The sequence below is a fragment of the Pelobates fuscus genome, chromosome 6 (assembly GCF_036172605.1).
Source record: "Pelobates fuscus isolate aPelFus1 chromosome 6, aPelFus1.pri, whole genome shotgun sequence".
Classification (NCBI taxonomy): Eukaryota; Metazoa; Chordata; class Amphibia; order Anura; family Pelobatidae; genus Pelobates; species Pelobates fuscus.
In genome coordinates this window covers 89,927,505-89,941,566 of record NC_086322.1, presented here as the reverse complement: position 1 = coordinate 89,941,566, position 14,062 = coordinate 89,927,505, and the positions used below count along the sequence as shown (strand labels likewise).

Here is a 14,062-nt window from a genome sequence, read left to right as displayed (position 1 = left end):
AATTAAGCATATTAGGTGATGTGCATCTCTGTAATGAGAAGGGGTGGGGTCTAATGACATCAACACCCTATATCAGGTGTGCATAATTATTAGGCAACCTCCTTTCCTTTGGCAAAAGGGGTCAAAAGAAGGACTTGACAGGCTCAGAAAAGTTAAAAATAGTGAGATATCTTGCAGAGAGATGCAGCACTCTTAAAATTGCAAAGCTTCTGAAGCGTGATCATCGAACAATCAAGCGTTTCATTCAAAATAGTCAACAGGGTCGCAAGAAGCGTGTGGAGAAACCAAAACGCAAAATAACTGCCCATGAACTGAGAAAAGTCAAGCGTGCAGCTGCCAAGATGCCACTTGCCACCAGTTTGGCCATATTTCAGAGCTGCAACATCACTGGAGTGCCCGAAAGCACAAGGTGTGCAATACTCAGAGACACACAAGACACACAAGCTGAAACGTCAAGACTCTGGCCAAGAAATATCTCAAGACTGATTTTTCTAAGGTTTTATGGACTGATGAAATGAGAGTGAGACTTGATAGGCCAGATGGATGGATTGGTAAAGGGCAGAGAGCTCAAGTCCGACTCAGGCGCCAGCAAGGTGGAGGTGGAGTACTGGTTTGGGCTGGTATCATCAAAGATGAGCTTGTGGGGCCTTTTCGGGTTGAGGATGGAGTCAAGCTCAACTCCCAGTTTCTGGAAGACACCTTCTTCAAGCAGTGGTACAGGAAGAAGTCTGCATCCTTCAAGAAAAACATGATTTTCATGCAGGACAATGCTCCATCACACGCGTCCAAGTACTCCACAGCGTGGCTGGCAAGAAAGGGTATAATAGAAGAAAATCTAATGACATGGCCTCCTTGTTCACCTGATCTGAACCCCATTGAGAACCTGTGGTCCATCATCAAATGTGAGATTTACAAGGAGGGAAAACAGTACACCTCTCTGAACAGTGTCTGGGAGGCTGTGGTTGCTGCTGCACGCAATGTTGATGGTGAACAGATCAAAACACTGACAGAATCCATGGATGGCAGGCTTTTGAGTGTCCTTGCAAAGAAAGGTGGCTATATTGGTCACTGATTTGTTTTTGTTATGTTTTTGAATGTCAGAAATGTATATTTGTGAATGTTGAGATGTTATATTGGTTTCACTGGTAAAAATAAATAATTGAAATGGGTATATATTTGTTTTTTGTTAAGTTGCCTAATAATTATGCACAGTAATAGTCACCTGCACACACAGATATCCCCCTAAAATAGCTATAACTAAAAACAAACTAAAAACTACTTCCAAAAATATTCAGCTTTGATATTAATGAGTTTTTTGGGTTCATTGAGAACATGGTTGTTGTTCAATAATAAAATTAATCCTCAAAAATACAACTTGCCTAATAATTCTGCACTCCCTGTATAGGGGTGTATAAAAAATCCCCTCTCTTTCTCATTAGAGATATCTTTGCCAGAAGTTCAAGGAAGCAGGCTGAAGGGTCAGTGTTAGGACCCGCTTAGGGGGGGTCTGCCTTGACGTTGGCAGGCTGGCATTCCTTCCAATGGCCATTGGAGTAACTAAATGACGTTAATTTGTTTAAATATACATAGGGATTCAGGAGAGAGCGCAGGTAACTTTTTCTTTAGTTTTTGTGAAGAGCTTATTCTTACAGCCACTGACAAAGCTTCATTGATACATAGTTCCCTTGGATACACTGAATTTCCGAATAGCCTGCCACTTCCTAGGGAGTGGGCGTCCTGTGAAGTTGATCTTTTATATGTGTATAAGGCCTGCCGCTGAGTTTAGTTGGGCTCTAGTTGGACCTGGTCTCCTTTACCTAGTTCGTTCATATTTCCTCCCACCTTGTCCTATCTACCCCACACCCTGCCTCTAATTCCCTTGCTACTACCTCTTGCTTTTCTTGTTCTCTTTTTCTACATGTTTTGTCCTTGCTTTTTCTCATTCCCACTATTAGATCCTCTCCGTTTCAGAGGCTTACCTTGGCTGTCTGCTGTTGACCACTACCTCTTACGATGAATTTTAGACTCATGGCATTTAGTTTTCAGGTCCATGTTGATGGGCCGTTCTTTCTAGAAATGTTTGGTTCTCCACACATTGCCTACTGTGCACTCCTCTTTTGGCACTTTATTTGATGAACTGCACTGACATTTATTCTTGTATCCATGTAATACCGTTTCCCCTTTCAAAGGCTTAATGAAAAAAGATGGTAGTTGAACATAAAGGTTATAGTAGAGGGGGTCAGTAGTACAAAAACATCTGACTAGGGCTAGAATTGTTTAAATGTTTAATGTGGAACCACATTTGTACCTCTAAATATAAATCCCGACTTTGTACCTTACATACAGCTGATAAAATACCCTTTTATCGGGCAAAGTAGCAAAAATCTCAATTAGAAAAATTCTAAACTGGTCAATTAATCTTCTATTTACGGTATGCCATGCAGTACCTAAATCTACATGGATGTACAACTTGCATACAATAGTTCATGACATTCTCCTACAGTGCTGACTCTCCATAGATTCCAATGATTTGCCTTCCTAGTCCCCGACATATTAACATCTGTAAGTCATTTCATTAGACTTATTTAAATATGTCAAGTGGAGGTTGTGAATAAACATTGGAAACCCCACAAGACCCTTCTTGTATTTCATTTGATGTGCGGCACACACACTTAGTCTGTAGTTGGCAAGAGAATTCTCTGCTTTCTCGAAAGGCATTTTAACCTGCTCTGCACATTGCAATCCTACATTGCTCCAATCACTTGATTTTTTGTTTTTGTTTGTTGGCCACAAGAGAGTTGTATACCGAGTCTCCTTTTCTTTTTAGTTTTTTTTCTGGCAAACTTGAGTTCTCTGTAAGGGGGAAGGTATCAGATTGCTCAGTGGGTTGACTTCACGTACGATGGTACATATACTGCAACTCAACAGAACATTCTTTTTCATGTCAATTTATATTTTTCCTTCTAGCATTTAAAGCTTTGAACTCAACACAGATAAATAATGTGCTTTTACGTACATAGCAAAACCTTACAGGAAGCAGCCCTAATGTTAAACCACCTGAAAAACCTATTACACAAAAAAACTAATTTGTAAGCACGAATCCAAGCAAGGATAAGTAAAAGAGAAATATAATAGATATAAATTTGTAGAGTTTACAACATAACAGTAATGCAACCTATAAAATAATCTGCATATAAGTCTTGAGAATTGTCTGAAGTGCTCTTCACAGCCAACCACGCATACTCTATGATAGCAGGAGGAATGTTTCTTGATAGGACTAAGTGTAGTTTAGTTGGATCGAACAAAAACCCCACAATTTTACTTTTTTTTTTTTTCAAGTTAGGAAAGCTTCTTCTAGATGTTTTCTTGTACTTCTGCTTTAATTAAAGAATGGAAACCTTCAATTCTCTTGGTAAACAGTGCTATGTAGCATTTTAACGCTTACTATGAATTTTTATTAGGGGGGGCTTAACTTCAGGGGAAAGAATAATTTGAGCGTGTTGTTTTGATATTTAATGCACAGGAGTCCTTTAATGCCTTTGCATCTGGCGTTTTGAGTTGCACAGCACATTTCACAATATGTGTTAATTGACACATCCTTTGTTTTGTACTCATTCCTGGTAATTGTTAAGCACGCAGTGCCATCTACAGGCACTCTCGAAACGCATAGCTTATGTATCACAAATGACATGTTTGCTTATGTTTCTCGGAGGAAATGAGAAGCATATGTTGAAATGCCTTAGGTTTTCAGTTAGAAATTTAAGGGGTAAAAAGCTGCTGGCTTATAACCTATCAGTTACCTCCTCTTCGTTTAGTAATTGTCTGAGGGCTTGTTTATCCAGGAAGATTTTGTCATAATTATACAATGGACGATTATTTTATTTGCCAAGGTTGTCTTGTAACTGTGCTTGCAAGTATTGCAGTGTCTAGTTCTCATAGTGGTTTTTTAATGATGGCCAAGTATATAACATTTTAAGTGCCCGAACCCCCTATTAAGAAAGCCACCATGCCCTGCCATGGCATCCACACTCTTTGCTTTATTGACCTCTATATCCAAAGGTTCTCAGAAAGTGTTTTAGCTGGCCGGGGCCTCAGTCTCTTTCTTTGCCTCGCTTTTTCTTATATTATTGTTTGCATCCACTGTGTTATTTCAGGTGTTGAGTAATGTTTAGTTTAAAAAATTGCTGATTTTTCTTCCCCCTCTTTGGTTTATCACATAATACGTTTGAAGAAAATTGTTAGCATGGAACCGCAGTTTTTCATAAAGCCAGTTTGCGTTTTTGAACTTTCAATTATTCTTTTTATCTTGCATATAAATAGCTTTTAGTTTAAATTAACCATTCCTCATTTATTTATTTTTTTGGTACTGTAGCAAGCATTTCTCTAGTGAGGCACACAAACGGGGGGTGTTTGAAATAAGTGCCCCTAGGACAGTGATGGCGAACCTTTTTGAGCCCGAGTGCCCAAACCGCAATACATGCCAACTTTTTTTTCCTTAAAGTGCCAACACGGCAATTAAACCTCAATACTGAGGTTTAAGTTTAGAAAAAACAACTCGTACTGTTGTCCGAACTAATTAACAACTTTTGTTTTAAAAGAACACAACAGCAGAGAGTTCAATAATACAAATTTTAAATAATGATATAAATAGATCAAATTAAGCTTATATTTATTAGTATCTCCAACAAATGCAATACATACACACAGAGACTGCTGAATACATACACACAGTCTGCTGAATATACACACACAAGACTGCTGAATACAGAGACTGCTGAATACATACACACAGTCTGCTGAATATACACACACAAGACTGCTGAATACAGAGACTGCTGAATACATACACACAGTCTGCTGAATATACACACACAAGACTGCTGAATACAGAGACTGCTGAATACACACACACACACAGTCTGCTGAATACACATACAGACAGACTGCTGAGTACACACAGAGACTGCTAAGTACACATACACAGACTGCTGAATACATACACACAGTCCGCTGAGTACACACACACAGACTGCTGAATACACACACACACACACAGACTGCTGAATACACACACACGCACACAGACTGCTGAATACACACACACGCACACACACAGACTGCTGAATACACACACATACTGCATTGAGGGGTGTAGTTTAAGGGGCATTGAGGGGTGCTGTGTGTGTCTGAGGGTTTCTGTGTGTGCTGTGTGTGTGTGAGGGGTGCTGTGTGTGTGTGTGAGGGGTGCTGTGTGTGTGTGTGAGGGGTGCTGTGTGTGTGTATGAGGGGTGCTGTGTGTGTGTGAGGGGGTGTGTTTGAGGGGTGGTGTGTGTGTGTGAGGGGTGCTGTGTGTATGAGAGGTGGTGTGTGTGTTAGACAGGGGTGCTGTGCTGTGTGGGGGGTACGGCTGCTGTGCAGGGGTAGGGGTGCTGTGCTGTGGGGAGTAGGGGTGCTATGTGGGGGGTAGGGCTGCTGTGTGGGGGGGTAGGGCTGCTGTGTATGGGGGTAGGGGTGGGGAGCGATGCTGGGTGTAGGGGAGGGGAGGGAAGCTGGGTGTGGGGGAGGGATGGGATGCTGGGTGTGGGGGAGGGGAGGGATGCTGGGGGATAGGGGTGCTGTGGGTGGGGGGTAGGGGAGGTGCTGTGTGGGGGGGGTAAGAGGGCTGCTGTGGGGTGTAGGGCTGCTGTGTGGGGGTAGGGGGGCTGCTGTGTGGGGGTAGGGGTACTGTGTGTGGGGGTAGGGGTACTGTGTGTGGGGGTAGGGGTACTGTGTGTGGGGGTAGGGGTACTGTGTGTGGGGGGGTAGGGGTACTGTGTGGGGGGTAGGGGTACTGTGTGTGTGGGGGTAGGGGTACTGTGTGTGTGTGGGGGTAGGGGTACTGTGTGGGGGGTGGGGGGTAGGGGTACTGTGTGGGGGGTGGGGGGTAGGGGTACTGTGTGGGGGGTAGGGGTACTGTGTGGGGGGGTAGGGGTACTGTGTGGGGGGTAGGGGTACTGTGTGGGGGGGTAGGGGTACTGTGTGTGGGGTAGGGGTACTGCGGGGGGGTAGGGGTACTGTGTGTGTGGGGGTAGGGGTACTGTGTGTGGGGGTAGGGGTACTGTGTGGGGGGTAGGGGTACTGTGTGGGGGGTAGGGGTACTTTGTGGGGGGGTAGGGGTACTGTGTGTGTGGGGGGTAGGGGTACTGTGTGTGGGGGGGTAGGGGTACTGTGTGTGTGGGGGGGTAGGGGTACTGTGTGTGTGGGGGGTAGGGGTACTGGGTGTGTGGGGGGGGTAGGGGTACTGGGTGTGTGACTGCTGAATACACACACATACTGCATTGAGGGGTGTAGTTTAAGGGGCATTGAGGGGTGCTGTGTGTGTCTGAGGGTTTCTGTGTGTGCTGTGTGTGTGAGGGGTGCTGTGTGTGTGTGAGGGGTGCTGTGTGTGTGTATGAGGGGTGCTGTGTGTGTGTATGAGGGGTGCTGTGTGTGTGTGAGGGGGTGTGTTTGAGGAGTGGTGTGTGTGTGTGAGGGGTGCTGTGTGTATGAGAGGTGGTGTGTGTGTTAGACAGGGGTGCTGTGCTGTGTGGGGGGTACGGCTGCTGTGCAGGGGTAGGGGTGCTGTGCTGTGGGGGGTAGGGCTGCTGTGTGGGGGGGTAGGGGTGCTGTGTATGGGGGTAGGGGTGGGGAGCGATGCTGGGTGTAGGGGAGGGGAGGGAAGCTGGGTGTGGGGGAGGGATGGGATGCTGGGTGTGGGGGAGGGGAGGGATGCTGTGGGGATAGGGGTGCTGTGGGTGGGGGGTAGGGGAGGTGCTGTGTGGGGGGGGTAAGAGGGCTGCTGTGGGGGGTAGGGCTGCTGTGTGGGGGTAGGGGTACTGTGTGTGGGGTAGGGGTACTGTGTGTGGGGTAGGGGTACTGTGTGGGGGGTAGGGGTACTGTGTGGGGGGTAGGGGTACTTTGTGGGGGGGTAGGGGTACTGTGTGTGTGGGGGGTAGGGGTACTGTGTGTGTGGGGGAGTAGGGGTACTGTGTGTGTGGGGGGGTAGGGGTACTGTGTGTGTGGGGGGGTAGGGGTACTGTGTGTGTGGGGGGTAGGGGTACTGGGTGTGTGGGGGGGGTAGGGGTACTGGGTGTGTGACTGCTGAATACACACACATACTGCATTGAGGGGTGTAGTTTAAGGGGCATTGAGGGGTGCTGTGTGTGTCTGAGGGTTTCTGTGTGTGCTGTGTGTGTGAGGGGTGCTGTGTGTGTGTGAGGGGTGCTGTGTGTGTGTATGAGGGGTGCTGTGTGTGTGTATGAGGGGTGCTGTGTGTGTGTGAGGGGGTGTGTTTGAGGAGTGGTGTGTGTGTGTGAGGGGTGTGTGTGTGTGTGTGAGGGGTGCTGTGTGTATGAGAGGTGGTGTGTGTGTTAGACAGGGGTGCTGTGCTGTGTGGGGGGTACGGCTGCTGTGCAGGGGTAGGGGTGCTGTGCTGTGGGGGGTAGGGCTGCTGTGTGGGGGGGTAGGGGTGCTGTGTATGGGGGTAGGGGTGGGGAGCGATGCTGGGTGTAGGGGAGGGGAGGGAAGCTGGGTGTGGGGGAGGGATGGGATGCTGGGTGTGGGGGAGGGGAGGGATGCTGTGGGGATAGGGGTGCTGTGGGTGGGGGGTAGGGGAGGTGCTGTGTGGGGGGGGTAAGAGGGCTGCTGTGGGGGGTAGGGCTGCTGTGTGGGGGTAGGGGTACTGTGTGTGGGGTAGGGGTACTGTGTGGGGGGGTAGGGGTACTGTGTGGGGGGGTAGGGGTACTGTGTGGGGGGGTAGGGGTACTGTGTGGGGGGGTAGGGGTACTGTGTGGGGGGGGTAGGGGTACTGTGTGTGTGTGGGGTAGGGGTACTGCGGGGGGGTAGGGGTACTGTGTGTGTGTGGGGGTAGGGGTACTGTGTGTGTGGGGGTAGGGGTACTGTGTGGGGGGTAGGGGTACTGTGTGGGGGGTAGGGGTACTGTGTGGGGGGTAGGGGTACTGTGTGGGGGGTAGGGGTACTGTGTGGGGGGTAGGGGTACTTTGTGGGGGGTAGGGGTACTGTGTGGGGGGGTAGGGGTACTGGGTGTGTGGGGGGGTAGGGGTACTGTGTGTGGGGGGGGGGTAGGGGTACTGGGTGTGTGGGGGGGTAGGGGTACTGGGTTGTGGGGGGTAGGGGTACTGTGTGTGTGTGTGGGGGGTAGGGGTACTGTGTGTGTGTGTGTGGGGTAGGGGTACTGTGTGTGTGTGTGGGGTAGGGGTACTGTGTGTGTGTGTGGGGTAGGGGTACTGTGTGTGTGGGGGGTAGGGGTACTGGGTGTGTGGGGGGGTAGGGGTACTGGGTGTGTGGGGGGTAGGGGTACTGGGTGTGTGGGGGGGTAGGGGTACTGGGTGTGTGGGGGGGTAGGGGTACTGGGTGTGTGGGGGGGTAGGGGTACTGGGTTGTGGGGGGGTAGGGGTACTGGGTTGTGGGGGGGTAGGGGTACTGTGTGTGTGGGGGGGTAGGGGTACTGTGTGTGTGGGGGGTAGGGGTGCTGTGTGGGGGGGTAGGGGTACTGTGTGTGGGGGATAGGGGTACTGTGTGTGGGGGGTAGGGGTACTGTGTGGGGGGTAGGGGTGCTGTATGGGGGGTTGGGGTGCTGTATGGGGGGTAGGGGTGCTGTATGGGGGGTAGGGGTGCTGTGTGGGGGGTAGGGGTGCTGCGTGTGGGGGGGTAGGGGGGTGCTGTATGGGGGGGAGGGTAGGGGTGCTGTATGGGGGGGTAGGGGTGCTGTGTGGGGGGTAGGGGTACTGTGTGTGGGGGGGGTAGGGGTACTGTGTGTGGGGGGGGGGTAGGGGTACTGTGTGTGGGGGGGGGGTAGGGGGGTGCTGTGTGGGGGGGTAGGGGGTGCTGTGTGGGGGGGTAGGGGTGCTGTATGGGGGGGTATTTAAGTAATAAAAAAAAAAAAAAAAGTATATTAAATTAGTCCCCCCCTTCCTCCTTACCTCTAATGAAGGAAGGGGGGGACACAGCCATCCCTGGTGGTCCGGTGGTGGCAAGCAGTCTTCCGGGTTGGAAGGCAGGAGAAGGATCTTTGCAGCAGCTCCCCCGTCCTCCTGCGCGATGCTGTGTGGAGCGTTGCCATGGTAACGCGCGGCAACGCTCCACACAGCTTGCTCGCGGGAGGACAGGGGAGCTGCTGCAAAGATCCCTCCCCTGCCTCCCGACCCGGAAGCAGAGTAGGCGCCTGCCGTTTCGGGCAGGTAGGCGCCTACTCTGCATTATTGGCAAACCTATGGCCGCGTGCCCACAGAAAGGGCCCGGCGTGCCACCTGTGGCACGCGTGCCATAGGTTCGTCATCACTGCCCTAGGACATCAGTTTTTTTGGGTTTTTTTTTTTAAAGGCAAGTTGCAACCAGTCAACCATGAAAGCATTTGGACCTGGAGATGGAAAGTGGTGGCTGGTGTAAGTATACCTGGTGCTCCTTCACGTCATGTTCACATGAGTTTGGACGCGGAGCAATGGCTAAGTCCCATCATATATGCCTAATTTTTTACACCAAGCAACCGCCCTCTCCCCTAAACTTGTGATAACCCACTCAGGTTAGATATAACACGAGGACACTCCAGACACACATAGGTCATTGAAAAGCAAAGGCTCTTTATTAGTTTGCAGCTGCAAAGTCCCAGCACCTTTATTATAAAGAACACAATGTACTGGGCACTGGTCAGTTTCCAAACAAAGAATATATACTGTAAATGACGTATTCCATACGTATACATAAAATACAGAAATTACACCTACATTTCTATGGTTACATCCAATTACTAAATTGAAACTTATCTCTCACCCATGTTATCTAATAGTGGGCGTTCCTGACATACCAAACATGCGCCCTGGTCCAAGATAGTTGCACAGTAGTTTTAACCATGTGAGTACTGAACTTTACTTAAACATCCTGTAGCTTCTACCACAAACTCACTTATTTTTTGGTATCCGTTTAGAATGCAGCATGTGCCCCCTACATCCTTTTATCGCAAGATGTTCCAGCGTCAATTTTCAGATATTGCCAACCCTGCATCATTCTGGCATGTACGCACACATACGTTCTGGGTGTGCAGGAATAATGCAGGCTTGGCCACAAATGCCAGACCTATATAACCTCTTTCATAATTAGTTTCATTATCCTGTTATGGTGGTGTTGTGGTTCCCAATAGCACGTTTTTGTTCAATCTGTTTTCTAACCAACTAGGCTAGTTTGCCTTTCCTGGTCTCTATATTCCTTGACCCGGCCTGGTGTTATGTATCTGTGTGTCTCTGTATTCCCTGATGTTGACTTGTTTCCTGACTTTGAAGAGGGAGCGTTAGTGCCAGGAATACAACTTTGAAACCGCTTTTTATAAGGACTCGCTGTATATATGTGTTTGTGTAATTCTCCCACTGAATAGCATTGCTATGAAATACGTTAGAAGTGTAGGTGTTTTACAGTCTGTAGCTTTCTAAAACACTTGTCATTTAGGAATCTATGCCTTTCTATGCAAGGTCTTCTTTTACATTTTTATTTATCAGCATAGAGTTTGCTGCTTTCTCTGTGTCTGGGAGATAATTGTTTTGATAACCGGTAAACCAATTATCTCCCAGACACAACCCCCCCCCCCCCCCCGAAAACCCATAAGACAGTACTGAAACCCCACATGTCATATATCCCCGGATAGCTGTCCTCCGAGCACCCAATCTGTCCAAATAGTGCCCAGATCCATGGAGAATTGACCAAACGCCACCAGGGCAAAGATTTGACTGGCCACACGTGTGGTCCATGCCCCAAAGTTCCAGACTGATGGATGCTTTAGCCAGCCAACTATCGGGGGCTCCGAAAGTACATAATATTCCTCCCAGGTTTCAGGGAGCGATTGTGTGGATGCCCGGCAAGTTAACTCCCGTACAGAGTATCCAGGTACAGTGTAATAGTGGCAACAAAGTCTACAATATAGGGACACTTTGTCACAAAGAATTTACCCAAGGACCTGGCTACTGCATCCTTCCTGTGTGGATGAGTGCAATGTTAATGTGATCCAATGTACCCGAGGGTTAATGATGAGTGCAGTGTTAATGGAATCCAGTGTACCCGAGGGTTAATGATGAGTGCAGTGTTAATGGGATCCAGTGTACCCGAGGGTTAATGATGAGTGCATTGTTAATGGGATCCAGTGTACCCAAGGGTTAATGATGAGTGCAGTGTTAATAGGATCCAGTGTACCTGAGGGTTGATGATGAGTGCAGTGTTAATGGGATCCAGTGTACCCGAGGGTTAATGATGAGTGCAGTGTTAATGGGATCCAGTGTACCCGAGGGTTAATGATGAGTGCAGTGTTAATGGGATCCAGTGTACCCGAGGGTTAATGATGAGTGCAGTGTTAACGGGATCCAGTGTACCCGAGGGTTAATGATGAGTGCAGTGTTAACGGGATCCAGTGTACCCGAGGGTTAATGATGAGTGCAGTGTTAATGGGATCCAGTGTACCCGAGGGTTAATGATGAGTGCAGTGTTAACGGGATCCAGTGTACCCGAGGGTTAATGATGAGTGCAGTGTTAACGGGATCCAGTGTACCCGAGGGTTAATGATGAGTGCAGTGTTAATGGGATCCAGTGTACCCGAGGGTTAATGATGAGTGCAGTGTTAATGGGATCCAGTGTACCCGAGGGTTAATGATGAGTGCATTGTTAATGGGATCTAGTGTACCCAAGGGTTAATGATGAGTGCAGTGTTAATAGGATCCAGTGTACCCAAGGGTTAATGATGAGTGCAGTGTTAATGGGATCCAATGCACCTGAGCCTCCCTAGGTTCGATAGTCTTGAGTGGCATTTCAGACACTTGGATTTTGTAAGGAGATTTCAGCTATTTTATTGATTTGCACATTTACACTTTATGATTTATTTTCGAATTCACCCCTCTCTATAAGGATGGAGTATGTGTTTAAGTATACTACATATATGTATATACTCTTTGCAGACTATTTACATATTCATTGCAGTACAAAAAGTTGTCTTCTAGTTTCTCTAACCATGCAACTTCACAGAGGTTGCTAACTACTTCTCTTGTCTTACAGAAGGCGCTTGCTGTATGATTGTATGAAACAACCTAGCCAGAAACATTAGGCAGTGCTTAAATTTGTTAGCTTTCACTTTTTAGTTTTTTTCACCACGTAGCACCTTCCCTTAGCAGGTAAGGGGTCGAGTGTTCAAGTGAGAGCCCAATTTCACCATTAAAGCTTCAATTGTCGTGGCCATTAGGCTCGTAGCTCAAAGAGATGAATCCTCTCTGATCAGTGGCTAGCTCTTACCCCCTTCCATGAATCTATTTTGATTCATTTTTCTTTAGTTTCACTTGATGTGTTAAAATTATTAGCGAAAACTTTAAAAATCCAAACTTATGGTTGTTTTATGGGACACTTCACTACCCAAATACAAAATAAAGATCACTGTTTAGTAGGTATACCCCAAATGAAAACCTCCATACATTTTATCATGTATTTTTTAATTGGGGGTTAATTTAAAAACAGCTTGCAAAACCTGCAGTTTTCTTGCTTGCTGCCTTTGCAACGGCTCCCCTTCAAACCCTGCCCAGACTTTCTGTGGCTGTCCAATCACAGACTTTCCAGTGCAGTTTAATGAGATGTCAAGGCAACTGCTTTGGGCAATTGCAGCCTCTTGAGTTTAGCTCCACTGAGCTAACCAAACCAGGAAGTAAAATGAACGGTTGTCTGCTTGAAAGCCAAGGGGGTATAACCAGGTCTATTTATAAACGTATAAATATCTATAGATATCTGCACTTTTTGCAAAATAAAACAAGAGGACACGCTCTTCACACTTTTCAGCAAGCTAAAGTTGTTCAGGGGTCTGGAGTGTCCCTTTAAGTATACATATAAAATATTAAAAGAGTGCGCTTTGTGTCCTAAAAAAAAAAAAAAAAAAGCAAACAAAAGCAATATCTATTATGTATAGAAGCACTTATAGAGAAACCCTTTATTTACGGTGGAACAAACAAACAAATTCTAGATTTTGTTTTGCTCCTGAGTTTTGACAATTGCCTCCATCTTTATGGGGTTAAGGAAAAGGGGTGTTCTTGAATAATCATGTAATCATGCATCCCTTAAGAAAACATTAGTCCCTATGTTTTTTATGTAGTACAGTACTAAAAACCTAATAAAATAAAAAAAAATTATATATAAGCACTAAAAGAGGGTCATAAGAATTAATAATAAAAAAACAAAAAAACCTAACCAACAAAAACTGCAAAGTGACAGTGCTCACTAATGTGGTGGAATATATTTATGATTATAATTAAGCACTTTGTTATTGGTTGATATGTTGCAGATTGTGTTTTGTGTGTATGATAGATGTGAATGTTTCTTCTTTTTCACATGATGAAGGTATATTGCTAAGGATTGGGTGATTTATTTGCACTAGATGTATTAACTGTATGGTAGTTTGGTACACTTATTACACAGGGTATGGTGGTTTATATGGGATAGATATTTTACTTGGATTGAGGGCTATGGGTTGTATTGTTAAATTTGTATAGTATTGGTAGCACTTTGTGAAATGTCCAAGTTTTATTAGACCAGTAAAACTTTTTATCAATAAAGACAAGATTGTATTTCTTAAAGGGACACTATAGTCACGAGAACAACTACAGCTTATTGAATTTGTTCTGGTGAGTAAAATCATTACCTTCAGCCTTTTTGCTGTAAACACTGCCATTTTAGAGAAAATGCAGTGTTTACATTACAGCCTCGTGATAACTTCACTGGTCACTCCTTAGATGGCTGTTAGAGATCCTTCCTGGGTCATGGCTGCGTAAAATGCATCCAAACATTCAGTGTCTCCTCCCTCTGCATGCAGACACTGAACTTTCCTCATAGAGATTCATTGATTCAATTCATCTCTATGAGGAGATGCTGATTGACCAGGGCTGTGTTTGAATCATGCTGGCTCTGCCCCTGATCTGCCTCTTTGTCAGTCTCAGCCAATCCTATGGGGAAGCATTGTGATTGGATCAGGCCACCACTTCTGATGATGTCAGCAGACTGCTTTTGTTTTTTG

The 14,062-nt window shown here is 46.7% G+C and overlaps 1 protein-coding gene across 1 annotated transcript in view; it reads left to right on the top strand.

Annotated features, from left to right (window-relative positions):
* Nucleotides 1-14,062, top strand: part of SCFD2 (sec1 family domain containing 2) — a 483,891-nt gene that overhangs the window by 49,886 nt on the left and 419,943 nt on the right. The gene's annotated exons all lie outside the window — the stretch shown is intronic.